The sequence below is a fragment of the Vulpes lagopus genome, chromosome 11 (genome assembly GCF_018345385.1).
Source record: "Vulpes lagopus strain Blue_001 chromosome 11, ASM1834538v1, whole genome shotgun sequence".
Classification (NCBI taxonomy): Eukaryota; Metazoa; Chordata; class Mammalia; order Carnivora; family Canidae; genus Vulpes; species Vulpes lagopus.
In genome coordinates, this window is record NC_054834.1 from 37,162,574 (window position 1) to 37,189,032 (window position 26,459).

The 26,459-nt window shown below is 40.9% G+C and overlaps 1 protein-coding gene across 29 annotated transcripts in view; it reads left to right on the plus strand.

Annotated features, from left to right (window-relative positions):
- ESRRG (estrogen related receptor gamma) overlaps positions 1 to 26,459 on the plus strand; it is a 618,074-nt gene that overhangs the window by 302,873 nt on the left and 288,742 nt on the right. For 19 of the 29 annotated variants that reach the window (XM_041722047.1, XM_041722050.1, XM_041722051.1 and 16 more), the window contains one exon: positions 17,104 to 17,186. The exons of 9 other annotated variants lie outside the window; for them this stretch is intronic. The gene's annotated coding sequence lies outside the window, so the exon portion shown is untranslated. Of the gene's footprint in view, positions 1 to 14,474; positions 15,340 to 17,103; positions 17,187 to 26,459 lie in introns of those variants that run through there. One more of the 29 variants, XM_041722066.1, reaches the window with a different exon arrangement.

Consider the following 26,459-nt stretch of genomic DNA (forward strand, 5'->3'; position numbering starts at 1 on the left):
GGAAGAGCCATGATTAGTACTACAAGAAAGAAAATGATAGAAAAGAAGGCCCAGCCTTTGTCCTGAAGGGACTTAATCTTATAAAAGTCACACTTATAAGGCAGAGGACCATACCACGAGGCAGAAGATGGTTTGGACCATAAGGAATTTGCTAGCAATAGTAACATAAAAGAGGGATGGCAAGGGGAGCACCTGGCTGGCTCTGTCTGTAGAGCATGCAACTCTTGATCTCGGGGTTGTGAGTCTGAGCCCCATACTGGGTGTAGAGATGACTCGAAAATAAGATCTTTAGGAGGAAAAAAATGAGGAACCATTCTTTTGATGAATGGAAGAAAGCCCCTGAAAGAAGAAGATACGTGGGAGACTTTAAAGAATAGGTAACATTTTAGGTAGTTTCTGATTTGTTGGTTGTTCTCTTTGTTATAAGGTAGTAAGTGTTCATTAAAGAAAAAAAAAATCAGAACATACAAAGAAATCGAAAGAAAATCATTGGAAAGCATGACTGCTGCCAACATGGGGCGGCTAGAGGAGGGGCTGCGAGGCACCTGCCCGTGGAGCTGACTGCTGGACAGTGAGTGTCCGTGTGTCCTGGCCTTTGTCAGACTTGAGGGTGCCCTCCCAGAAGTGTTCACGCCACGCCTTGTGACGGAGGCTCATGCCTCTGGAATCTTCTGTTCCTTGTTACAATATTTATTAATGCCCAGTAGACAGTCTCATCTCTCTGCAAGGGAAGGTGAACGAACAAAGATGAAATGCCAACCCGCTGGCACTTCTTGTCAGTATTTCAAAGTAATATTATATCAATCCATTAATTGGTAATTAAAAGACAAAAGCATCACTTCATTCCCCCCCACACCCTCCCAGGAATGACACCAACTCTCCTTCTTCCCAAAATGCTGTTTCAGGAGACTTTAGTGGGATGAGTAAATGCCGTTTTTTTTTTTTTTTAACACTTTTGTTGTTTAAAAATGCTTTTGTTTCATTTGAGGTGTGAGGAAATGTGCTAACCTTGTCTGCGTTGGTGCAGCAGTGCAGAAATGATAACTGTATATACATTTTTTTTACATAAAAATAGAGAGGAGCAGGAAGGAGAGAGACAACTTATTTAAATCCTGAATACAGTCAGACCTCATATGCATTGTTAAAAAAAAAAAGCCCTAAAGAATTGCATATGGATTAGAGGGATGAATATTCTATTATTTCAGTCTGTTCTGCTGAGCTTCTTATTGTGACTTTGTGCTTCAGAAATCTGCTAGGAATTTGGCTTTGCCGTAGTAGGCAGTAATTTTAAATGTGTATCAAGCACTTGATAGTGTATGATTTGCGTGCTGTTGCATTCCTATTCCCTAAATTTTCCACCAATTTATTACTTTTTTCATACTGTTTTAATATTTCAGGATGATGAATATATACAGCATCATTAAAGGTAAATAAAAAATGCATGAAATTAAAAAATGGAATATTAGATGTTTCTTTGCTGTAATCCCCTGGCCCAATTGGAATGAAATGTCTCTGTTCTATCAAGTAATCCCTAAACATGATTAGGAACCTGGGAGTGTCCACACAGCCCACATAATATTTGTATCATCTAAGCCTATTTATGTAAGGTTTGAGTAAAAGTTGTTATTAGAAGACCTATAAACCCATTTTACAATTCTGAAAGATATGCTTGCCTCTTAATCTTTTCTACCTTTATTATTTTTGCTGGAGTTGATGACAATGTGTTCTTAATTCGTTTTTCAGAATGCTATTACTGTACGTCTTCATACTTGGATGATACATTGGCTATTCTATTGAAATACATTTTAAAGACCAAGGATTGAGTTCAGCAGTTCATTTGCATCTTGTCGCTGTTTTTTTCAATATTTATAAGAAGGAGAAGAGTTAGTTTCATAGGGCCTGTTACAACTTTCAATCATTTGATGTGAGTCCAGGGCAAGTTTTCCCAAAGTATTTCTTCTTTTAAGAAAGTTTCTCATATTATATTGATGCACTAAGCTCCTGGGTTTTTCATTTCTTTTTTCTTTAAAAGAAAAAAAAAACAGTTTGCACTATGTGATGCTTTGCTACAAAATTGTTTAATTTTGATTTTTGAACCAAAAAAACAGTGTTTTGCAAAGAGAATATTTGAACATAAAAATACCAAAAAATGTTTTCCCTAAGCCTTGATCTATGACCTACCTTGTGTTAATGAATTATTTGGAAAAATACCCTTTCTTTATTAGCAAATCTTCAGTTTGCCCTCTTTAAAAGCCCTCTTTGTAGGGAGAAGTTTTTCACAACATCTTAAAAGTCATACGTATAATTCTTTTTTCCTCTTCCTTCCAATTAGGTTTTTAGTGAATACCAGGCTTTTCTTAACTCAGTTTAGTTCTTTTAATCATGTAGATACTGATCTAACAATTGCATGTAAACAGTCTTGAATTTCAGAGAAGCTCACCAATTGCAATCTTATTCCAGATACTTTAAGTACCAGGACATTTTTGTTTCTTTAATGTAGTATTCCTTGTTTATTTTTGGCTTATGCACAAAAGATGGTTTTCACTGAGCACTGCTTTACCAAAAATCATGAGATGTGAAGATCGACAGCTCTTATGAATTTGACAGTTATGAAATCGTTTCAGTGACTACAGTTTCTAATAAATACTCACCGGTGTGGTTTATTTTAAAACCATGTTTCATACAGCACCCCAAAGATATTATGTGGTAAGGCCTTTTAAATCTTTGCTCTTGTTTGGACAAGTTAGCTCTGATACCTGAGATGAATCCTAGTAGTGAAAGAGGCATTCCCTTAGCTTCCATATAGGTTAAGTTTGGGTTGGCTCTTCCTGCAAACACCAGGTTTGAGCAGAGGGGTCCGGGGTTGGTCTTTTACACTTTGCAAGTATGCCATTTGGTACATGTGTTGTCAGCAATTGTAAAAATTGTCCTCTGGAAGCCAGTTTCTGTGTGTTTGTTACTCATTTTGCAACGGAAGTAATGACAGCAAAATGACATATGACCGACATTCCCCTAGATGAACTTTACCCCTGGGGGGGCGGGGAGGCAGGGAGGGAAGTTTTAAATAGTCCACACACTTATGCTAGAAAAATTATCAGCGAGCATGTGATTTCATAATGGTCGTGTGACAGTGCTGCTCCATTGTGTTCAGTTCATCAGAAATCTGAGCCTCCTGCCACCAGCTGTGCCCAACCGGACCCGCATGTCCTGGGTTCAGTTGGCAGATAAAGCTCCACTGTGTTGCAACTGCAGTGGGTGAGGGGGGAGGCACTCAGGTGTAGCCCAACCCTTGGGGGGGGGGCGCTGAGCCCCAGGGGTCCTGCTCCCAAGGCAGGTGGGCTCATGTGTATGCCTTTGGGAGCGTATCCACAGACCCCCAAGAGAAGAGAGAAAATCTGGACAATTAGTTTGAAAAATTTCAGGATTGCTTTGTGCTTTGTGCCATTCCTCAGAGCCCTTTCAAAGAATGCTGAACTGAGCAGAACAGAGAGCAGAATGGCCTATGGCTTAGAACTCAGCCTTTGCGTTTCCCCGTCTGCACATCCCTGGTCCAGTTTCTTCACATCTCCATACCTCAGGCACCTCATTTGTAAAATTAAGATAACAATATTATCTACTTGCAAGGATTAAATAAAATAATCCTTTTAAAGTGCTTACTTAGCTCCGTGCCTGGCACGTAGTCAGCACTCAACAGTATTAACGTTTGTGAAGCTCTCATTTGCAGGAGGGATGTGCCACACTTTCCTTTTATATATGGAGAAACTGAGGCTGTAAATCATGGGCTCACCTAAGACCACTTGGCCAAGAATAGAATTCGTGTTTCCTGGCTTTCATGCTATTATGCTAACCACTAATCTATGCTTCTTCCCTGCATCAAGCCCCTAACATTCCTATTCTTGATTAAAGCAAGGCGTGGGGGAGGTAGGAGGGGGAAGGGAGGTAGGGAGGATTTAAGAAAATAATGGTGAGAAATAACCTCATAGAGATGAATTTAATCTATTGTATCTCCTCCTTGAAGCTGATTGTCTCTGGAAAACAAAAACAAAAACAAGACATAAAACAAAACAAAAAAACCAGCATGTTTTCAATCAGCATCTCCCCACAGCTAAAATTAACAGATTTTTAAAATAGAAATTTTGTGTTGTTGGTAAAATTGGGAAGTTTTAGAAAATAATTATTTTTGGTAACTCTGTGGAGTCTTGTATGCTTCTGGAACTATCCACAGGCGTCTAAACGGGCTCTGAGCCTTGGGCAGGATAAGGCAGAGAAATGTTTACAGTTCAGAGTTGTGAACAGCGCTGGAGTATTTTGCCTCAAGCAATACAGAAACTCCTGGGATAGGCAAAAAAGCACATTTTCAAAGTGAAATAGACTAAAGAAAGTAGCAGAAATATTACATGGTAAGGTTGAAAACTGTTTGTGAGGCTGGATTAGAAAGCATAGACAATGAGGAATATTCAGGCTTCTTCTATTAATAATGAGTTGTGTCTACATTCACAAATTAGTTTGCAAATTAATATTTGGAGTTGGCTAAACAACTGGTTATTAATTTTTTGAGAAGAAGAAAGTTGCATTTGCCAATTACTTGAGTGATTTTGACATGCAGTTCCCCAAACAAGCAAACAAAATTGTTTGTGTATATAGGCATGGGATAATTCAGCTCTCTCCAGGTTGTGGGTTTTATTCTACAGATGGAATTCCCGTTCACCCCCAAAACAAATACCAAATAAGCAGAGGTCTGCACCTCATGTCCACCATGTAGTCAGGCTGCTAATTTGGTTTGATGGCTATATAGGACCCAGTGGTCCAGGAGTGTTTCTTCTCACCGAATGATAACAGTATTGTAGTGTGCAGAACAGGAGCTTTTTTGTTATTGTCTTTTGGTTTTAGGGTTTTGTGGGGGGGCGGCGGTTTCTTCCCCATCACCGAGGAGCAAAGCCTTTTGGGCACATTAGCGCTACTCTCAGCAAGTAATGCAAAATGGGAAATAATTGGGTTGAGGTGCTCCTGGGATATTAGTGGTGCTGTGGGCAGGAAAGCAGGCATTGGAAAATAAATGACAAATTAGTCTGCTTAATCTCTTTATTGTGAATCAGATGCCACGGCAGAGGTTCATAATGCATTAATAAATACCAGTTAATGCAACTGAGATACTATTCCTCAAATTCGCAAAAGTGGTAAGAATTCTTTCCTAAGGGAGTGACCATGTTTACTGAATGATTTTCTCCTTCCATAAGCTGGACTTTGTGGTATAAGCCCAAGTAAATAATAATAACCATTATATGTGTATAGGGCTGAAGCATTTATGGACAGTTTCATACATATCAACATGAGTGAGCTTCACTATGATATCCCTGGGAGGGACAGGTTTTTGTATTTCCCATTCTACAGACAAGCCACTTGAGGAGTTACATGATCTACCAAATGGTGCACAATGTTGGTCAAAAAGAGATTTGGATCTTGATTTTCTGGCTTCAAAATGTGTGATCTTGCTACCCCATCGCCCCACGTACTTAGAGTCAAAATCTATATATTAGTATAGCTCCATATAGTATAGATTCTGATAGCCTCTGAGTTGCATTATAGTCCTTCGTCCATTTTAATCAAATTCCATAATATTGCACGTACGACTAAATTCCAGAATCTTACTAAGTTCCCAACATTACAAAGACTGCCTTTACCTGCCCCCTTAGTACTGATGACATACAGGAGTCCCATGACATTTTGCATGTGGAAACTGAGACACATCGACAGCATAGCTGAGCTGGTTTGCATCCAGAAGTATCGTTAACCGGACTTGTCAAAGTTATTTCTCTAGGTGCTCTGGCTCTTAGCTGATCATGTCATTAGTTTAACCTACAGCAGCATCGAGTTGTGGGCTTTCTGCTTTAGCATCTCCAGATGGAGTCTGCCATCAAGGCTCACGGGATCTGTAGGTGCCTGGGCATCTTTACAATAATCCTATCCCACTTTTGGCCGCTCCTCCAGCTTATACCACACAATGCTTAACACTGAACTGTTCCAACTTCCTCTGTCCTAGTTGACATGATGCTATGTAATTATTCTAATACTTTTGATGAGAAGGTGGCTTTTGTGTACTGAGGCCTTTTTATCCTCATTTATGTCAGCCTGGTCCTCATTGCCGTATGGCGTAGAAAACAGGCCCTAAATTTATGCTTGTTGGTCAGTTGACCAGAGGGCTTTAGCTAATCACAATCCCTCTTATTTCTTCACACAAGGGCACCTACCCTGCTGTCAATTACGATATGGTCATCATAGTTTTGGGAAAGAGATGGTATTTGGCCAAGGTCACGGAGAGGAAGGAGGGGATTAAAAAAAATGTACAAGGGACACAAACTATAAAAATTAGACTTATATTTGAGCCGGAGTCATCAAAATGTATTTCTAAGAAAGAAAGACTGATTGCTCACATGAGGAAGACCAATCATAGTTCATAGTGAGGACTGCCCAAAGCAAACACCTCTCCTGTCTAACAGCATCCAGGAATGCTGCGTCCATGTGGTCAGAACGGTTGTTTTCTTTGTCACCCTGCTCATTATGTTACCTACTGTACAAAGAGCTCTGAAGAAATCGAGCATCAGTGGTCCCCCAAAATAAGTGAAGTAGAAAAATTATCCATTCGGTGCTCACGCAGTCGTGGACTTTTTTTCTAATTTGGTTTTTGCAAAGACTTGAATGTACCCAGTTGTTGTTTTTGGATAATAGCAAAATGTTTTCTACACTTTCTAATGAGCTTTAAAGAAATGCATCCAAAACAGACCAGGGAAAACACCATGGATTTGGTCTCCTTATATAATATCTCTCTTCAACATGTATCTGAGTCTTCAACTTGATTGTTTCTTTTGGTATCTTCTCTGAGAGTGGGACTTGGAGGCTTCCAGGGTAATTATGCCTCCTACCTTTCTAAGGACAGTCTGCTACTGTTTTCTCTAAATAACCTGTGATCATGTAATGGATAAACAGTATTACCTCTGTTTTAATGACCCCCTGATTTTACAGTGGTCGGCAGTGTGCCAGAGTCAGCTCCTTGGACTCTGTTTTTGTTCTACATTCCTCAGTACTACGACAAAAACTATTTACGTTTTGCTTGAATAGCTTAAACACCATTTTAGAAGACTTTAGATTGCTTTTGAACATATTTGAATGCATCTTTAGCCATCACTGGGCTTAAAATGGAAACCCTTTTTTCAGCTTATCTGTATTAAACACCTGTAAAAATCAATGGTACTGTATTTTTTTTCTTATAATGCTCTGTTCCTTTAACTAATGCCAGAAATAATGCACAATTTATTCTAGCGTGTTCTTTTCCCTTTGCCTGATGTTCTCTGGTAGTAAGTGGCATAGTGTATAAGAACTCACTTCTGCTGACTTAATAGTAAAATTGCCAGGTTGATGTTGAAATTCAACCAATTGGAGCCTAATCCTCAAGAAGAAATTTGCTGTCTCTCCTACTGATTATCATCCGTCCTCTTCATAATGAATATGCAGAAAGTTTATTTTATTTTTTGCAAGTGCACATACTTACATAAGTGACCAATAGGAGAAGTTAGAGTTAACCAGTGATGTTTTTTGAGCATTGTTATTTTTCCCTAAAATCAGAAGTCATTACATTTATATTGAAAATATTGAGTGGTTTGTATGAGCTTTATGCCAAACTAAGATTAGTGTGCTGTAGCCCATTACAAATGTAGAAGATTGACCATTTTTTATGAGTTAGAATAAAAAATATGATAATAATGTCTTCTCATCATCATAAAGAGATGATAATGACTAAATGAAATATTTATATTATCTCATTTTGTTTGATAGGTTCCATCTTCTCCCATACCAAATACTTTCTCAAGAGCAAGCATAGCCTCCTGGTTAAAAAATAAATCTTTGTAGAATTCAAGTTCTTCGTATGTGTTGCTAAAGAAATCCAGTAACCCAATGTTTTACTGCCTTTAATTTCTGAAATTTGTTTGTGTCTTAAAACAGAGCCCGGTGGTTTGGCGTGTTTTGATCAGGGCTGTGCGTAAAGATGGGTTATGTTTCAGCTTCTATATACATAGCCTATTTGTTCCCGAGTATTGCTTTTTTGGAAAATGGTCTAATTTGTAAACAAAAATGTTTGTGTATGTTTGTGTATATGTGTGTGTATTACACATATATTCTTTGTGCTGTCTATTGCTGACACACATATTGAGTACACCACTTGTCTCTTCATCAACCGTATTGTGAGGCTCACCCTGGCCTGTCTCCTCTCTCATGCGCTACCTTGCTATCTTTGATATTATTATATACAAGCTATATCCTTCCCAGCTGGACCCTTTCCATACTTCTGCATCTTCTTCAAGACTTCCTATATAGAAACACTGACATATATGTCACTGCAAAGTCATAGAGGGATTGCTTTATGACACTGATGCTCTGAACATGCCTGTTCAGCAGGTGGCTCAGCCCCTCCACGGCTCTGTTTGCATGACCACCGCTGTCATAAAGGATTCTGAGTTCCCAGGAACGGTTTTCAGGCAGGTGGTTGTGTCACAGTGCTTTCATGTGAACTGAACTGTCCCCATCTTTTTCTCCGCCTCTCTCTCTCCTTCATTCCCTACACTCATCTTACTGAAGTTGGAGAAGAGAAACAAGATTTGAGGCCTGCCCAATTTGTCCTGACATAGAGAGATGCTTAGCTCGGTGGAGGCCAGCTGAGTGCCTGCCTGACATTTCAACAAAGTGTCTGCAGGACTGCTGGCTCCCTGGCCCTTCCCTCCGCCACCACCTGGCTCCCGGAGAGCCCCTGTCTACCTTGGAGCCCCTGTCTACCTTCCTGGAGAGGGGTGACAGTCCCTCAGGCTTTGACGCTCAGTATCTTGTTAGATCTGCTGATGAAGACACTGTTTACGACTCAGCCTTGGTTTTCTGCAAGAGGTGTTTGGGTGTGCTTAGGGGGCCCGCAGAAAACATTCCTAGGGATGCTTTTATTACTTTTATGGAGGGAAAAAAAATGCCCTATTTTCTGAACACATTGATTTGCCTTTTTTTTTTTTTTTCTTAAATGTCCAGAAAGCATTTTGGATTCAGCACAAAAATGTTGCGATGGCCCAGTTTTCCTTAAATCCCTGATCTGCCAGATTGCAAACGACAGAAGTGTAACTCATCACACTGCTTCCTAGATGGGCCGGGTTTTGTCCCCAGGTCATTTTATTCCTTTTTTTTTTTTTTTTTTTTTTTAATGATGACGACCAGGGGCTTTTTTGGTTGTCTCTTACTCTGACAAAGATAAGACCTTAATTTAGTTCCGATATTACATATTACAATCTAAAAACAACACCAAACAGCCTTGTGTCGTGGGAAAGAGTAGAATTTTAGAGCCTGAGTGAGATCAGGGCCTTGGCGTAATTAATTATCCTTTCTAAGCCTTCTTGACTTACCATTAACATTTAGCAAGAGGCAGGGTTGGGAAGATGGGAACCACCTTGCAGGGCTGTTGTGAGGATTTAATGAGGTAATCTAGAAATTTAGCACAACATCTGTTATGTACGCACATAGACATGGAGCCGTGCAAACCAGCAGAGCACCTGCTATCTACTAGCCATGCAAGTTTCTTCTCTCCCGCCTCCCCTTCCTCTCTTTTTAACTTGTCTCCCTCTTTACTTCCCATTTGGAGGGGGGGAAGGAAAAATAATTCTTATGATGTCATGCATACTGTTGTTATGGGCTGATGTATGGTTAGGTTGGTTTGGGGTCAGTAATAAATAATATTATAAGTAGATGGTTGCACTCAATTATTACCACCCCTGATGGTTAGTCTCCAGGTTGCTAATTTTAGGTTCACTGATGATGTCTCATCAAGACTCATCCAAGTTTCTAGTTCAGACAGGACTTCTTTTCAGTCATGCCATTTTACCTGGATGTTGTCTCGCATCCTCTGTCACACCTAGAGGATGTGACATCTCATGTTCTCAGTGATCCATGTTTTAGCTTTAGGGGAAGAATTATACCCAAACATAGGGAAGTCTAAGTTTTCTAGTCAGCAAAGCTCCAAAAACTTTTGGAACATATATAAATAATTCTCTAAATCGTCCCAGAGGAACTTGTCCCTGAAAGGAGTCTCATTTCAATCTTTGAGGGCTAGTGTAGGACAATTCGCATTGGAGGGATGGTGGTGAGTAATGTCTAAGATTTCATTCAATGCTAGGGCTCTGTGACTTTTTCATTCTAAAGTAGGAATGTGCCAAACACTCCTGCTGAGCTATGAAATTAGTAGATCTCATTTGTTGTCTATCCTCCTCATGTACTGAGTTCATTATTATATTGGGGTTGGTATTACCCTGGCACCTCCAAAGTACTCAGCAATGGTTAGCTATGATTACCACTTAATGCTCCAGGTTTCTTAGGTAACCATTCTCATCTTGATTCTCTCTCCCTTGCCTATGCTCTTTGAAAACTATAGCCACAATTCCTTGTGTATTTTTACATTTTTCTTTTTTTTAAGATTTTATTTATTTATTCATGATAGAGAGAGATGCAGAGACACAGGCAGAGGGAGAAGCAGGCTCCATGCAAGGAGCTGATTCAGGTCTCGATCCCGGGACTCCAGGATCACGCCAGGGCTGAAGGCAGGTGCTAACCCGCTGAGCCACCCAGGGATCCCCATATTTTTACATTTTTCTTATATTTCAGGAAGACATTTTAGATTCAGAGGAGTGAAGAGTTTTACAGAGACTCCCTGTCTTCTCCCACCGAGCATAGTTGAGCCCAGCCTCCTTCCTGTCCAGTCTCTGAACTGTAGGCTTCCCCACCCTCCATCGCCCAGATGAGGTACCTGCATTCCAAAACAAAGAGACACAAAACATCATGCCCCATCCATTTAATGTTTTCCACACTACATTTTAAAAAATCGTATTCAGTTCATTTAAACTAAAAAACAGTTCATCCATTTGTCCTCCACCCCACATCTCCTATGACCACTGGTCTATTCTCCATATCTATGAGCTTTTTATTTTTTTAAGATTCTACATGTAAGAGAAATCATGCAATATTTGTCTTTCTCTGTCCTGACTTCTTTCACTTTGTATAATCCATCCATGTTGACATCCATTCATGTTGTTGTAAATGGTAAGATTCGTTCTTTTTTTTATGGCTGAATTTTTTATTCTAATGTATATATTGTATATATCATACATTCATCCACTGATGGACATCTTGGTTGTTTCTATATGTTGGCTATTGTGAATAATGCTGCAATGAAGATGGATGTATCTTTTCAAGTTAGTGTGTCCGTTTTCTTCAGTGAAGACTCAGAAGTGGAATTGCTGGATCGTATGGTAGTTCCATTTCAATTTTTTAAAGAACTTCCATACTGAGTGCCATTGGCCGAACCAACTTATATTCCCACCAACACTGCACAAGGGTTTCTCTTTGCTCCACATCTTCACTAGCTCTTATGTCTTATCTCTTTATACCTGCCATTCTAACAGGTATTAAGTGATATCTCATTGGGGTTTTGATGTGCATTTCCCTGATGATTAGTGATGTTGAGCACCTTTTTATGTATCTGCTGACCATCTGTATGTCTTCTTTGGAAAAATGTCTACTCAGAGCATTTGTCCATTTTAAAATCAGATTGATTGCTTTATTGCTGTTGAGTTGGATGAGTTCTTTGTATATTTTAGATGTTAGCTCCTTTTTAGATATATAATTTGCATGACTTTTCTCCCATTCCATAGGTTGCCTTTTCATTTTATTGATGGTTTCCTTTGCTGTACAGAAGCTTTTTAGATTGGTGTAGTCCTACTTGTTTATTTTTGCTTTTGCTGTCATATTTAAAAAGTCCTCATGCCACCTATGGTTTCTTCTAGGAGTTTTTTAGTTTCAGGTCTTAAGTTCAAATCTTTGATCCATTTTGAGTTAATTTTTATTTATGGTAGAAGAAGGTGCTCCAGTTTTATTCTTTTGCATGTAGCTATCCAATTTTCTGAACACCAATTATTGAAGAGACTGTCTTTTCCCCATTGTTATTCTTGGCTCCTCTGTTGTAAATTACCTGACTATATATGTGTGGGCTTCTTTCTGGGCTTTCTCTTCCATTCCATTGATCTGTGTGTCTGTCTTAATGATAGTATCACATTTTAAAAATTATATTATTTTTATTTTGTTTAAAGATTTTACCTATGTAGTTTCGAGAGAGAGAGAAAGAGAGAGAGCATGGGTGGGTGCGGAGAGAAAGAGAGGGAGAAGCAGGCTCCCTGCTGACTGGGGAGCCTGATGCAGGACTCAGTGCGGGGCTTGATTCCAGGACCCTGACATCATGACCTGAGCCGAAGGCTACATTTAACTGAGTCACCCAGGTGCCCCCCAAACTTTTAAAATTATTATAACTCTGCCATAGAGTTTGAAATCAGGAAGCATGATGCCTTTGGCTTTGCTTTTTCTCAATATTGCTTTAGGTGTTTGGGGTCTTTTAGGGTTCCATATTAATTTTAGGATTATTTGTTCTAGTTCTGTGAAAAATATAATTGGTATTTTGATAGGGATTGCATGTGTCTGTAGATGGCTTTGGGTAGTCTGAATGTTTTAACAATTATTAATTCTCTCAATCCATGAGCACAGAGTATCTTTCCATTTATTTGTATCTTCTTCAATTTCTTCCTTTTTTAAGTATTTGTAATAATAATAATAAAAAAACTATGTTGAATAATGGAAACAAGTCAGGATGAAAAATCCATTTGCAAACTAAACTATTTCTAGGAGCAGGGTATTGTGTTTTCCTGTGACTCTTGAGGACCACTCTAATATGAGTACAAGACACGAACCATATCTCAAGAAAAATGTTTGAGGAGTGTTGAACCCTAACACAAAAGCAACAACCCATTTCTCACAGTAAGTTGTGGGATGTCCAGGAGTGGCTCCCTTACCTTTGCCAGGTAAAACAATACCATTGGGCAGTGAATAGAAGCACTAGAATCTTGGAACCTTCGACTGGTTCTCTAAACAACTAATCTTGTTTACTAATATGCATGTCGAGCCCTGACTCAAGGCCACCATGAACTTGATTGCTAATTGTCAGTAACTGATTATAGGTACCTCCAGCATGCCTTCAACCTGAAGAAGACAGAAATATAGAATTGGTTCCTTAATCAAGAAGGTGGAATTGCCAGGTTATCGCATAAGAGGGGAAGCTGCAGACGAGTTACAGAGCCCTGGACTCACAGATAGGATTCCTTTACAGGCCCACAGGTGCCCATTATGCATTCTCTCTCTACCATAGTGAGGTAAAGGCAATAACATCATTTGATGATGGGTTTATTCTCTCCAAATTTCAAGATTGAAATAGAAAGACGACACCTGAATGTAATTCCCGGGGCAGGCAAGCGCCGTCCAGCCCTCACAAGATGCACAAAAGCCAGGGAAGCTCCAAAGAAGTCTATTAGGGGATTTGTTTCGTGGAGCTCAGGGTTTCTTCCATTCGAGTTTTACCCGATACTTAATTTAACTCCTCGAGTAATATAATACACTGGGGCAGGACTAGAGTGAGGTGGTGAGGTGAATGGTACTGCAGCCTGCACATTACGCCTGACCTTGCAGCTGAGTACTAATTCGAAGCAGAGGAATTAAAATTGTCTATTCTTTTGCATTGTCATGCCTCACGTTGATAAGCACAAAGAAATGTAAATAAAAAAGACCTATTTCAAAACCTCCCCGTACCACCTTTTTGTTTTATGACAAAAGACAGTTAATTAACATACTAGCAGTAAGCAGCCTTCCCAAACTCATGCTAATTATGTATTCTGTTGACCGGGACGCTAGTCATAAGGTAATTGGCTTGCAGCAACATGACATTTCAAATCATCTCTTGAAATTACATCAAAAAGCCAGCCTGTTTTGTTTTGATAGGGGAACAATCAATTTGATAAGTGGTAACACAGCTCATTGTTTCACATTAATTAGACTAATTGCTCCATGTTAGCCTCTGAAATAGACAGAACTTGGAGAAGACAAAGGCTGCGGCCTTTAGCATGCAGCGCGTGTGATGTTCCACTTGCCTGCACAGACCGTAGGCAGAAAACAGAGCTGTTATAGGAGGCAGCCTTGCGGGAGGCAGGGTGTTAACAGTAGTTTGATGTGTTATGCTTAATACACTGGCTTTCAATTATAGCATCCAGGTTCCAAGTCCCACAGAGGAAAGAAAGGACGACTCTAAAGAACTGTTTCCCAGCTAACCAGGTTTGGGGTTTGAGGGAAGTTATAACAGCCTTGCAGTTCCTCTCCTTCAAAACCCATACACTTTTATGTCCCTGCCAGGGAGGCCCCACTAACATCCCTTTGTAGTACTCTGGGCATAAATGCCTTTAAAAACAGACCGAAGCTAAACAAACAAAGCCGAAACAAAACAAAATACCAAAAGGACCCAGGAAAATAAAATAAATAAATAAATAAATAAATAAATAAATAAATAAATAAAAATTAAAAAGGCTTTTTCTTTTTTCTTTTTTTAATTTTTCTGGGTCCCAGTGACACAACACAGTGTTTTAACGCACCAAGATGCAGGGAACTGTCATTTGGGGGAAATCTGACACTTGAGCCCTGCCAACGCCTTGCAGTTTGACAGGCCGTACCTCTGTTCATTCTCGAGACCACCAGTTGGGCCAAACTGGACAGTGTGATCTTTATGACAGCAGCACATGTCAGTCTCAGTTGGCTAGGAAGAGAATGCCCCTTGTGACCCCAGGCACGGACTCCTGATGCTCACACATAGGTTGGTGAGATCGCGTTACTGGACGGCTGATGCAATGGAACAGGGCTCCTTCCCAAGCAAAAGGCTGTCCAGGGCTTAAAAAAACCAGATGCACTGCCTCTGCCCCTCAGACGCTGTCTAGTTACCCACACACGACTTCGGATTATTGCAGGCTAACTAAAACGAACGTGCAAATCAGCGGGCGTGTGTGTGTGTGTGTGTGTGTGTGTGTGTGTGTGTGTGCCTCTTCCTGTCCCTACTGTTTTTATGTGTGAAGTGGGAATTAGTCTAAATATTTGATTCTGCGGTTGCAAATCACCAAATTCACTGTGGTTAGGCGGTAAATTATCTTGTTGGCTTTGGGCTGCATTTGACCTAAGAGGCAGAGTCCCAGACAGCAAGAGACTCTGCTAATTGCCACTGCAGCTCGATTCAAAGAATGGTTTGCACAGGTTCGTGGTGTGGAAAGGACTTTGGGTCTCTCACTAGTTTCTTCAGCTTCACCAAGAGTGGTGTGGTCTTTGAACAGGAAGGACAGCAACATATAAACATAACAGTGTTTTCCTAAGATACACAGCCGCATTACACATCCCAAAATTGTAAGTATGATGTTCCTCCATTTGTAAATGCTTATGGGCTTTCATTGAAATTAGAGGGAAAAACGACGGTGAGATTTGGACCTGGCTTGGAAAATGAATTGGAAACGTTTAAACGAGATTGATTTGCTTCTGTGTAAGAAGGCATCTCGGGCGGGAAAGGTGGGGGCATGCGGACATTGGTACCAAAGGGAAGCATTTCATGTCTTCTTTTTCTCCTTCCCTCAAAGGGATGATCCTTCTGCAGGAACTTCAAAGCCCAAATTTGCTCGGCAGGTTTAATTCGGTCATTTAAAAGAAAAAAAAATAGTATGTGGTGTAGCAGAGGCGAGCAATTAAATGATTGCTCCTACAAGTTAATAAATCTTCAACAGCCTTTTAAAGAGGTACAAGGATTTGTGATGTAAGTGTGCTAATGTGCTGTTTTCCCCGTAAAATCCCAGGGTTTATTCAGAAGGTAAATGATGGGGAAGAAGAAAAAAAAAAAAAGGACCAAGATTGAAGCCCCTTAACATTCAGCTTAAGTGCTGGTTCCACTTGCTTGAGCACAAGTTGGAAGCAGCTTTGTTAGGATTCCAGCCGGCGCCCTCGCTGTCACTACTGGTTCTTGTATAGTCAAGCCCCACTTGGAGCAGAGCAAATCTTTGCTCAGTTAAGCGAGCGTCAGTCACTGGTAAGCTTGGCTGCCGGCCCAGGGTTGTTAGGCTTTTCCATGCTACACCTGAATGAGATATTGACGAGCCATTGCTACCCAAACAGAGTTGAGAAACTGGCTAAAAAAATAAATAAATTAAATTGTCATGGGGCTGACAGAATGATTTTGAAAATGCAACTTGCACTTCCAGTGTACAAGCAGAACAAGGAGAGCGCTGCTGGCCTGCTGCGAGGCGGTGTACCGTTGGGTTGGTTGAATGGCTTTTCGTGCTCTCCTGACTCACCAGTGTGGATTTGGGATGGGGCTTGGGGGGGGGGGGGACAGGTGCTGACAGATTATAACCCCGTGTAGACCCTGCTTTGGCCTTGCTTCATTGCAATGGGCCTATCATCGACTTAACGAAAGCTTCCCAAAACAAAAACGCTGGAGAAGGAATATAGTTAGGAGGCTTTGGGGTGAAGAGAAGACTTTGACAGTAGGTAATTTCTGCTGAGCAGAAAAATAAGGATCAGAGAAAATCAGGGACAGAGTGGGGGAAAAAAAAAAGACATAAAGTAGGAATAGTTTTTAAGTAGGAATGGCTGGCCAAGCTATTAATCACAGAGTGCTCCGAGCCACAACAGGGCTTATGTGAGGCCTGGTAAGACTAAAGGACAGAGGCTAAAGACTCTACAAAAGCCCCCACCTCGCCCCACATGTGTGGGAGGGGTGGCCTGTTCACATTGGCAAAAAAAAAAAAGATATAAAAACCCAAGGAGTTTTGGTAAATATTTAGAGTCTTTGTTTTTTTACTGTTGAGTCAATGTTGTGTTGTGATCATGGCAGTGCTTGTTCTCCTAAAAAGTGGAAAAGCTGAATTTCACCCTTGGCAAACTGGTAGAGGGGGGAAGGTGTTCGGGAAGGGGAGAGCCCTCCGATGAACCTCTGAATGCTCTGGCAAGCCTTTGTCTCCAAAAACTATTAATTGGAGGTTTGCTGGGAGAAATCGGAAATTACTATAGGTTCTAAAGGTTTAATAACTTCTTTTAAAATAGATTCCGGGCTCTTGTAAGCGTGCATGTGCTATTTTAATGCATAATTTCTCATGGAAATTATGTGATTTCTCCTCCTAGCTGTGTCTGTATTGAAAAAAAGGACAGTTCGGAGCGTGCTGGCATTTTGCTCCCTCCACATCCAGCTCCCATTCTTACTAGAGGTAGGTGCTGGGGGGACTCGGTGGGGTGGCGTGACCGGCACGGGGATCGGTGGCCCTTCCCGCTTCAATCTTGCTCATGTCGAAAGCGCACACCTGACTCCAGGACTCTGGACCATTGGGGCTCAACCAAAGCCCAACCCCCCATAGCAAAGAAATCCAAACACACATTGACATGTCACCACCGAGGCAGGGCCACAGGCACAGAGGGAGATCTTCAACATCCCGAGCACCACCTTGCCCTCCAGCAGCTTACTTTCTTTGGTTTCGGGATCTGTAAGTGGGAGTTAGTAACATCTATGTCACAGGGTTGCTGGAAAAACATTAAGTGGAAGTAAAGCTCCCGGCCTGGTGCTTCTTAGAAACATGTATTAAGTGCTTTGTGGCAGGTCCTTTGAGAAATGTAGGTTGTTTGTAGTAATTTTTTTTTAAGATTTTATTTATTTATTCATGAGAGACACCCAGAGAGAGACAGAGACACAAGCAGAGGGAGAAGCAGGTTCCATGCAGGGAGCCTGATGCAGGACTCCATCCCAGGACCCCAGGATCACACCCTGAGCCAAAGGTGGACAGAGGTTCAACCTCTAAGCCACTCGGGTGTCCCTATTTGTCTGTAGTATTATTATTATTTTTTTAATTTTTATTTATTTATGTTAGTCACAGAGAGAGAGAGAGAGGCAGAGACACAGGCGGAGGAAGAAGCAGGCTCCATGCACCGGGAGCCTGATATGGGATTCGATCCTGGGTCTCCAGGATCGCGCCCCGGGCCAAAGGCAGGCGCCAAACCGCTGCACCACCCAGGGATCCCTGTAGTATTAAAGAAGAGGTTGTAGACACTTGAAATTGTCTTCTAGTACAAGCAGGGCCAGATGCATCGGTGCGTGGTCACCTGTGTGGCCACACAGAACCCTCTGCTCTGAAGGGCCTTGCACGGGGTTTAAAGTTCTGCTGTCCCCATCTGCACATTCTTAATATTTTTTGAACAGGGAGCCCCACATTTCCATTTTGAATTGGGCCCCACAAGCTGTCATTTGACTCTGCCTGCAATTTTTTTTTCTTTTCGAGTGACACCTTTTATGGAATATTTTAAATTAGCATTTGACACCATCAGTCAACTGCTATCTAACTGCTCAGTTAATTCTCCTTTTTTTTTCTTTTGTGCTGCTGTGACCTCCTCTCATGAATACCTGGCTCCCTCCACCCACCCTGCAGTTCTCCATGAGCAGTATTTAGTTAGCATCCCTACAGCTGAGTTCCTCTGCTCCCTAAGCAGAAAGACCCCTTCCTCGCCAGCATCCCCACATCCCCACAGCGTCCTGGTGTACACCCATTCTAACACTCCCCTTCTCAGTGCCCTGGACAGTAAGCTCGTTCAAGGGAAGATGTTTCCTCTTTTTCCAACCTGCTGTCTCCCACCATTCTGACTCATAGTTGGTATTGACACAACAAGTGAACGAACAAACCGATTACCAGAGCTTCCAAGAGCACAACCGACTCCTTGTCCTCTCACCTTTAAAAAATTATTTTTTTCTGCTTTCCTTTAGCAAAGTATTTTTTGAGCAATGGATGCCTCACGTACATACAATAGGGACCAAATGGAAAAACAAGTTCAGGATTGCCTCTGAGGTAGAAACCAGCTCCTAAATAATCAAGAATCGGTGGGCAATTGAGTGGCTATCATTGGACACCACCCAGTCGAGAAAATGAAATGCTTTTTTGTAACTCCTGTTCTGTTGGATGGTATATGAAGACCCTGAAACTCTTGTTCCAAGGTCTTAAAGCATGTTTCCTCGGCACAGGGGTTTAGAAGCCTTTTAACACCGGGCCCACAAGATAAAGGGGAACCCGTATAGGGATGGGTTCGATGGTGGGCAGAGTCAGTAAATTCTGTTGAAATCAAATGCTAAAAAAAAAAAAAAAAAGAAAAGAAAGAAAAGAAAAGAAATGCTACATTTTGTGAGCACATACGGTTTTCTGAGGAGAAAGTCTCTGGCTTTCATGAGATCCTCAAAGGAGCCTCTGGACCAAAAGTAATTAAAGACCCCTGCTTTGGTATTTCAATTTGAGAAAATGATGTTTCTTTCTTATTAAAATAGAATACTGTCTATAATGACTTGTCATTATTAAAGGGATGCTTTCCTGACTTTTGACAGCCCCCTCACACATATACCCAGGCCAGTTAATCAACTGTAATTTTGAAAAGGTGTTTCTTAAATGGTCTCAAGTTGATTGAAGTACTTGCACTTGCTCTTCAAAGTTGTCGGCATTGCTTTCCTACTTTTCTCTCCAGCCCACCTTCCTCCTGCTTTGGCCGGTTTTTCAGTGTTTCGAGGGGCACCAGGAAAGGGGAGTTCAGAAAGCTTGTGTGCCATTGGCTACTGGGTGGTGCATTTCTTTTGTTGTTCTGGGTTGTTTTTAGAATTCATATCATTGATGTGCTTGGGGCATTGGTGACAAGATGTTAATGGTTTCCTGACTGGGCAGACAGCTGTGTTGAGAGGTGTTAAGTTTTCAGTAAATTCATCTGTTTTATTAGTTCAAATTTACCTGTAATGTTTAGCTCATTTACAACTGAATTTGTGGTCTATTTTTTTTTTCACCTTTTGCAGCTTTTGTTTCTTTCCTTTGTTTTCATGTAATTTCATTTGAAAAGTACGGAGATTCCTCCTTCCTTCCCCCCCCCCAATAAGTTAGGGTGTCTTTACCTACAATAAACAAGAGTTTGGGAGGATGCCCCTTCCTCAAGACCATGATGTGGTTCTAGGGCTACAGAAGTGATAATCCCCAATTACTAAAAATGGAATATTTGCAGTTATCATTGCAGATAAGTTCACCCAGTTTAATGGAAAACTCTGTCATGGTTCTGTTTTGCTCCTCCTGGTTTGTGTTTGTGCTGAAGATATGAGCTGTGCCAGAGGCGGGTAGAAGCAAAAGTTAGCCTCTTGATTGAGATGTTGCAAACTTCTCATTGATATAAAAACCTCAGTGTGATACTATATACCAATGTTCTTGGCTCTTTTTGTTGTTAAATATTGCCCATTTCCTCCTCCACTGAATTCTTGTTTGTCCTTCTACAGTCTGAATTAAGAAATCATTCATAACTTCTATGGACTAGTCTTCAGTTTGCTTGTTTATGGATTCCCTCCCTTGCCTCCCTGTGTGAATTGGAAGCTCCTGGAAGACAAGGTCCCTCTTCCTGGTACCTGCCCATAAATCCTGGTTTGATGCCAGACCCACTGTCCTCGCTGATTCAGTGATTACAACGGCCTCCTTCTATCCTGAGTAGTCAAATCGGCCATTTAAGCTGTGATTCTGCAGACTTTGGCTGTGACTTTGGATTAAGCTCCTCGAGGCCAATTCCTTCCTGAAATACTTTCTAAGCATGGCAGAAACAGCAAGGTAGTCACTGGGTAATGGGTAGGAATGCTAGGCCAAGTTATACTAATCCTGAATACGAAATATTTAGGATTGAAAACTCAGTTTCAGGCCGCCTAGGTGGCTCAGTTGACTGAGCTTCTACCTTCAGCTCAGGTCATGATCTCAGGGTCCTGGGATTGAGCCCTGTATCAGGCTCCCTGCTCAGGAGAGGAGTCTGCTTCTCCTTCTCCCTCCGCCCCTCCCTCCTGCTCGTGCTCTCTGGCTCTCTCTCAAAATAAATAGAAATAAAATCTTAAAAAAAAGAAAGAAAGAAAGAAAGAAAGAAAGAAAGAAAGAAAGAAAGAAAAATCAGTTTCATATTTCTCAAAATTACTCACAGCACTTTTTGTGCCCATTGTCAGTTTTTTTGTTTTTTGTTTTTTGTTTTTTTTTTTTTTGGAAAAGGAGTGGGTATAGTGGTATAGGTTACAGAAGATACATAACATTTACTGAGTGATCTCGTGATCTCTTTGGGAACACCATACTTAGGAGGTTATAGTCCTCTTGGACTAGCAAAGGATAATGGCTAAGAATATTAACCATTTAGGGCCAGAAAAGGTATTGGAAATTATATAGTCACGCCTTCTCATTTTGTCAGTGAGGGGGTCAATTCCTCAGCTGATTTAGGTACTCTGTTCAAGAACATACGAGTAATATTATTAATAGCAAAATTACTATAAGCTGACACTTGTTTAAATGCCTTGTGCTTATTAATTCATTACCTCATAATAGCTTCATAAGGTAGGTTTATGTTTATTTTTCTTTTGTAGGTGAAGAAACTGAGGTACAAAAAGATTAGATCAGTCACCCAAGATCTGATGTTTCTGGCTATCTCTAAAATCTATTTTTCTCCATCTACACTGTCCCTGCCATAGGCCAAACTACCACGGCCTCCTATCTGGACTTCTTAGAGGGGCCTCCTCGCTGGTCATCCTGCATCCATTCTCACCACCTAGATAGATTCGGACCTTGGAGGCCTTCATCTGAGACTCCAATCTGTGTGTGGTACTGCACTGCTGTCAGTGAGCACACATTGCTTGTAGAACTGTAGGAGGCAGCCCTTCCTGGTTTTCAGAAGCCCCTCACATGCTCGCTCCCCTGTCTGTAATACTGGAGCACTTTCCCTATGCTCCCTCATGTGTCAGAACCTTGGCAGGTACCATATCTTGTACCCATTTTCATGGACTTACTTCTGCCCACCATTCAGATCCTACCTCAAAGGTCGCCACCTCAGGGAAAGGTGACCTCTCTGACTCCTTAGCTAAACCAAAAGCCACTATTTACAAGTCTTTGAGCCCTCAGGGACTGTATGGATTTGATTTAACATTGTGTTCCTAAAGCCAATACAATAGTTTCCCCATATTCACAGAAAATACATTTCAAGACCCTCAGGGAGTACCTGAAGCCACAGATAGTTCCAAACTCTATGTATACTGTTTTTTTTTTCTTATACAGACATACCTATGATAAAGTTTAATTTATAAATTAGCACAGTAGTAGATTAATAACAATAATAATAAAATAGAACAACTATAACAATATACTGTAATAAAGTTCTATGAATACAGTCTCTCTCACTCTTGAAATACCTCGTTGATTGCACTCATCCTTCTCGTGTTGATGTGAGATGATGAAATGCCTACCTGATAAGTGGGGTGAATGATGTAGGCATTTTGACGAAGTGTTAGGCTACTGTTGACCTTCTTTCTGACAATTCTTCAGAAGGAGGACCATCTGCTTTCAGACTGCGGGTGACCATGGGTAACTGAAACCAGAGGGAGCCAAACCAAGGATAAAGGTGGGGCCCCCTGTACAGTGCTGAGTGCATAGCTGACAATCAGCATTTGTCAAAGTGGGGAAGGAAAGGAGGAAGAAAGCCCTAAAGTGCTAGGAGTAATTCTTTCTTGCCTCAGTCAAAAGAGTCAGGGCTTGGAGTTATGGTATCTGACTTGATTCTCACTGTACTGCTTATTGGGAAAATGCATAAAATGGGAGCAAGGCATCTCTACATCAAGACTGATGCAGAGAAGAATTCCAGGTAATCTCTGTGGATCCTCTGCCCTGAAGGAGGAGGAGCACAGCTCCTCACCTCAGGAGTGTGGGCTCTGCATAGTGACTTATTTCTCAAAAGTACACGTGGAAAGAGGCATGGGAAAGAGTAACTTCACAGTGGATCTCTGCCAGGTGGATCAAGGTCAGGTTATCAACAGTGATAAGCCATGTTCGGAGTATGTACCTTTGATATGATGTGATGAAAACAACACTTTACCTCTGAGGTCTTTCATCCCCAAGCCCATAACCCCAGTCTAATCATGAGAGAAACAGCAAACAAATCTCAAATTTACAAAATACCTGGCCAGTAACTCCTCAAAATTGTCAAGGTCATCCAGAAACAAGGAAAGTCTGAGGAACTGTTATAATCAAGAAGGGCCGAAAAAGACAACGGCTAAATGTAATGTGATATCCTGGAAGGGATTCTGGAACAGAAAGGTGGTAGATAAAAATTTAGGAAATATGAATATTAAGTACGGAGTTAGTTTTGTCACTAGTAATGCGTCGATATTGCTTTATTAGTTGTCACAAATGTAACTCACCAACCTAAGATGTTACCAGTAGGAAAAACTGGATGGGAGATATATGGATGGGAGTTCTCTTTTGCTATCTTTACAACTTTCCTGCAAATTTAAAATTATCCTAAAATAAAAGGTTTATTTTTTTTAAAAAAAGTCACACTGAGCTTTTGACGTTGGGTGACTGGGCAAGTTAGTGGTGTAAAATAGCAGGGGGTCGACCACAAAGTCACTGGCTCTGAGTGTTTGGAAGTCAGTTGTGTTGAGGGGGCTGGTGGTGAAACTAAGCTTCAGTGTTGAGGAGATGCCACATGCTGAGGAAGAGGGGGTTCCACAGAAGGTTAGGCAGGGAAAAGAAGGATGGGACATTGGATTGGAGCTAGAAGAGACAGTAGAGGCCAGTGAAGGATTTTTCAGGATTTGAAAAGATGTGCATTAATCCATAGGAGAAGAAATTACTCAAATGCTTGTTTTATTCCTATTTAAGAGTGAGGATGCAATAGGTGATAGATGCATGGTTAGGGCTGTGGATGGGTTGGCTTTACGGTGATTTTGTAAGCCAATATTTTCACTTGAGAGAATCTCCAAATATTGGCATCTGTACGTCTTTTCTTCAGAACCTTCCATTTCTCATGAAGAGAGTCATCTGATGCCCCACTCCAGGGATATACAACTGCCTAGGGCATTCTGGGAGTCCAGTGGGGAAGAGGATGGGGTGGAATAGAGGCTTTCCTACAATTCCCTCATTTCCAGTAAGGGGTTTTGAGGCCTCCTCTTCTTCCCGGACACCCCATGCTCCTGGTATTGTGGTCCTTAGGATTTCTCTAGCTCGGTTTCTCCAAAGGCAAAGTGAGGAGGAAGAGTGGATGCTGTGCTTTGTAAGGAGTAAGTAGAGGGTGTGAAGGACAGACTCTGAGCCAGCCCCACCTGATTTTAGCTGCCTGCCTTACCCCTGCCTTACACCAACACCCGAGACCCAGTGCCCTTGATTCCTGAGCTTTTAGGGTGAAGAGTCCTGCATCTTGTTGTCCCACTTCGCTTGTGTTTACAGTTCACTTCCTGCATGTCTCTTGACGAGATGCTGCTCTACACTCTATGTTTCAACTTTGTGTATCGTGGTTCACGTTTGGTATGTCTCCTATTTGCATCAAAAATGGAGAATATGAAAAAAATGGGGACTATGTTTCTGTTCCTCCTTGGTGTTTTATTGATACTTTCTGAGATGAAAGTGACAGAAGAGTCTTTATGTTTTTATGATCAAAATTTCAGAAGTCAACATTTAAAATCACCACTGTTTTCTTATATACCTGTGTTCATGTTTTTTAAATATGTGTTTAAATTTAATGTATTACATAGTCTGAGTCTGATTATTTATTTTATTTTATTTTATTTATTTATTTATTTTTGATTATTTATTTTAGTGAAAAGCAGAATGTAATTGAGGAACAGAACTGTCAAGTTTATTTTTCCAAGGAGTGTGTTGGTTTATGGTTTAGTTTTTAGGGCATATTACCTTATGCCTTTGGGGTAGTCTTCACATTTTTTGAGAAGTAAGCAGTCTTTGTCAAGTGATGGAAGAATCAAAGCTTGTTTTATGGAATGGCAGTTAACTGAACCTGAGGCCCTTTCTTGTATTACTCTCATTCGTTTTGTTTTTTTCTCTTTTTAATATTTTAGTAATTTTTTTTTAATGACAAAAAAAAAAAAGATTCTACACTTCGCTCCTTGAGCTGCATTAATGTGTCAGCTAGTTAAGGGTGGAGGAAAGAAAGCCAGCTTTTCCTGAGTCTTTTCTTTCCTGGTAGAAAGAGAAGGCTGGAGATTACCCAGATTTGTGATCTCTAAAGATATAGCTCATGTAATCCAACATTTCCCAGTGAAATGTTGTCCTTTTCATTCATGCAATTTGAACTTTCTTTTGGTAAAACTTCAAGTGTGCTGAGCAAACCTTTGCTTTCTACTTTTCTACTCAGTGAACACTTTCTACTATACTCCAGAGTAATAACCCCAGTAAGTCTCTCCCAGAGGAGATTATTGTCTAGGAAAAGGGGCTTAGTCAGTGGGGGAAAAAAAAATGTTGCCCTGTTAGTAAATGTCAGCTCAAACAAACACATCTTCTAAGAGATTTCCAAATGGATGCATCTTCATTTCTCAACATGGTAATGGGATTATTTTACCCCTTCCTGTAACCTGTGTTTTCCCACTAGGAATGTATTAGAATATGGGGGTGGGTGGACCTGGAGAGATGCTTCTACCATGAAGTATCTATCAGAACAGACCCTTACTCTGTGGAATACAGTTGCCACCTACAGAAGTGGGGAAGGTGTTTGGTCCCTGATTCTCCCTAAGCTGCCAAGTTAACAAGGGGATACTCACCATTAGGAATATTCTCCCTAGATCTTACTGAGTATAACTCTACTGTCCCCTAAAACCCAAGACCTACAGCAGTTTATTTCTCTTAACTTACGTCAGCCTTTAATCTTTCCCATCATGCTGTCATGGCTTAGCTGGTGAGGCCAAGTTTTAGTTTGTAATCATGAATGCTTATAAGGCAGGAGGCCAAGGCTTCCTAAATTGCTCACTGAGCCTCATTGTAAATTTATATTGAACTCTTAATGGTGGGAGCATTAAAAAAATTGGAGCTTTTGAAAGGTGATCTCATTTCAGATTTTTTTTTTCTCTTCTATATTCTCTGGTTTAAACCACATTATTTAAAAAAAAAATTCCTTCGTTAAGCAGAAGTCTGGATGTGTAATTGTCATTGAATTTACTTTAATGATAAAAACAGGAAGGAGATGATCATCATTCAGAAAACAGTTATTGGATCTGCTATGTCCTTAGGCACTCTGCTGAACCTCAAGATGAATAAGATATGGCTCCTAGTCTCAAGTCAGTTAAAGACTAGAAGAAAAATAAAACCAAACCAAAAACTCTGTAGCACCTATTAGTAGGTATTCTGCTGCATAACAAATGACCTGAAAACCTACTGGCTGAAAATAGCAAATTATCTGTTCTTTTCCCCAGTTTCTGAAAATGAGGAGTGTGGGGGCAAATTAGTTGGCTAGTCCTGGCCCAGGATCTCTCAAGAGCGTGCACTCAAGGTGTTGGCCAAGAGGGACGTCACCTGAAGGCTTGATGGGGCTAGAGGATCTGCCTCCATGTTCAGTCACATGGTTGCTGGCTGGAGGGTCTTGGTTTCTTACCACATGGGCCTCTCCCTATGGCTGTTTGCAACATGGCAGCTGGCTTTCCCCAAAGCTTGTGATCAGAGAGAGAAGAAAAAGGACAA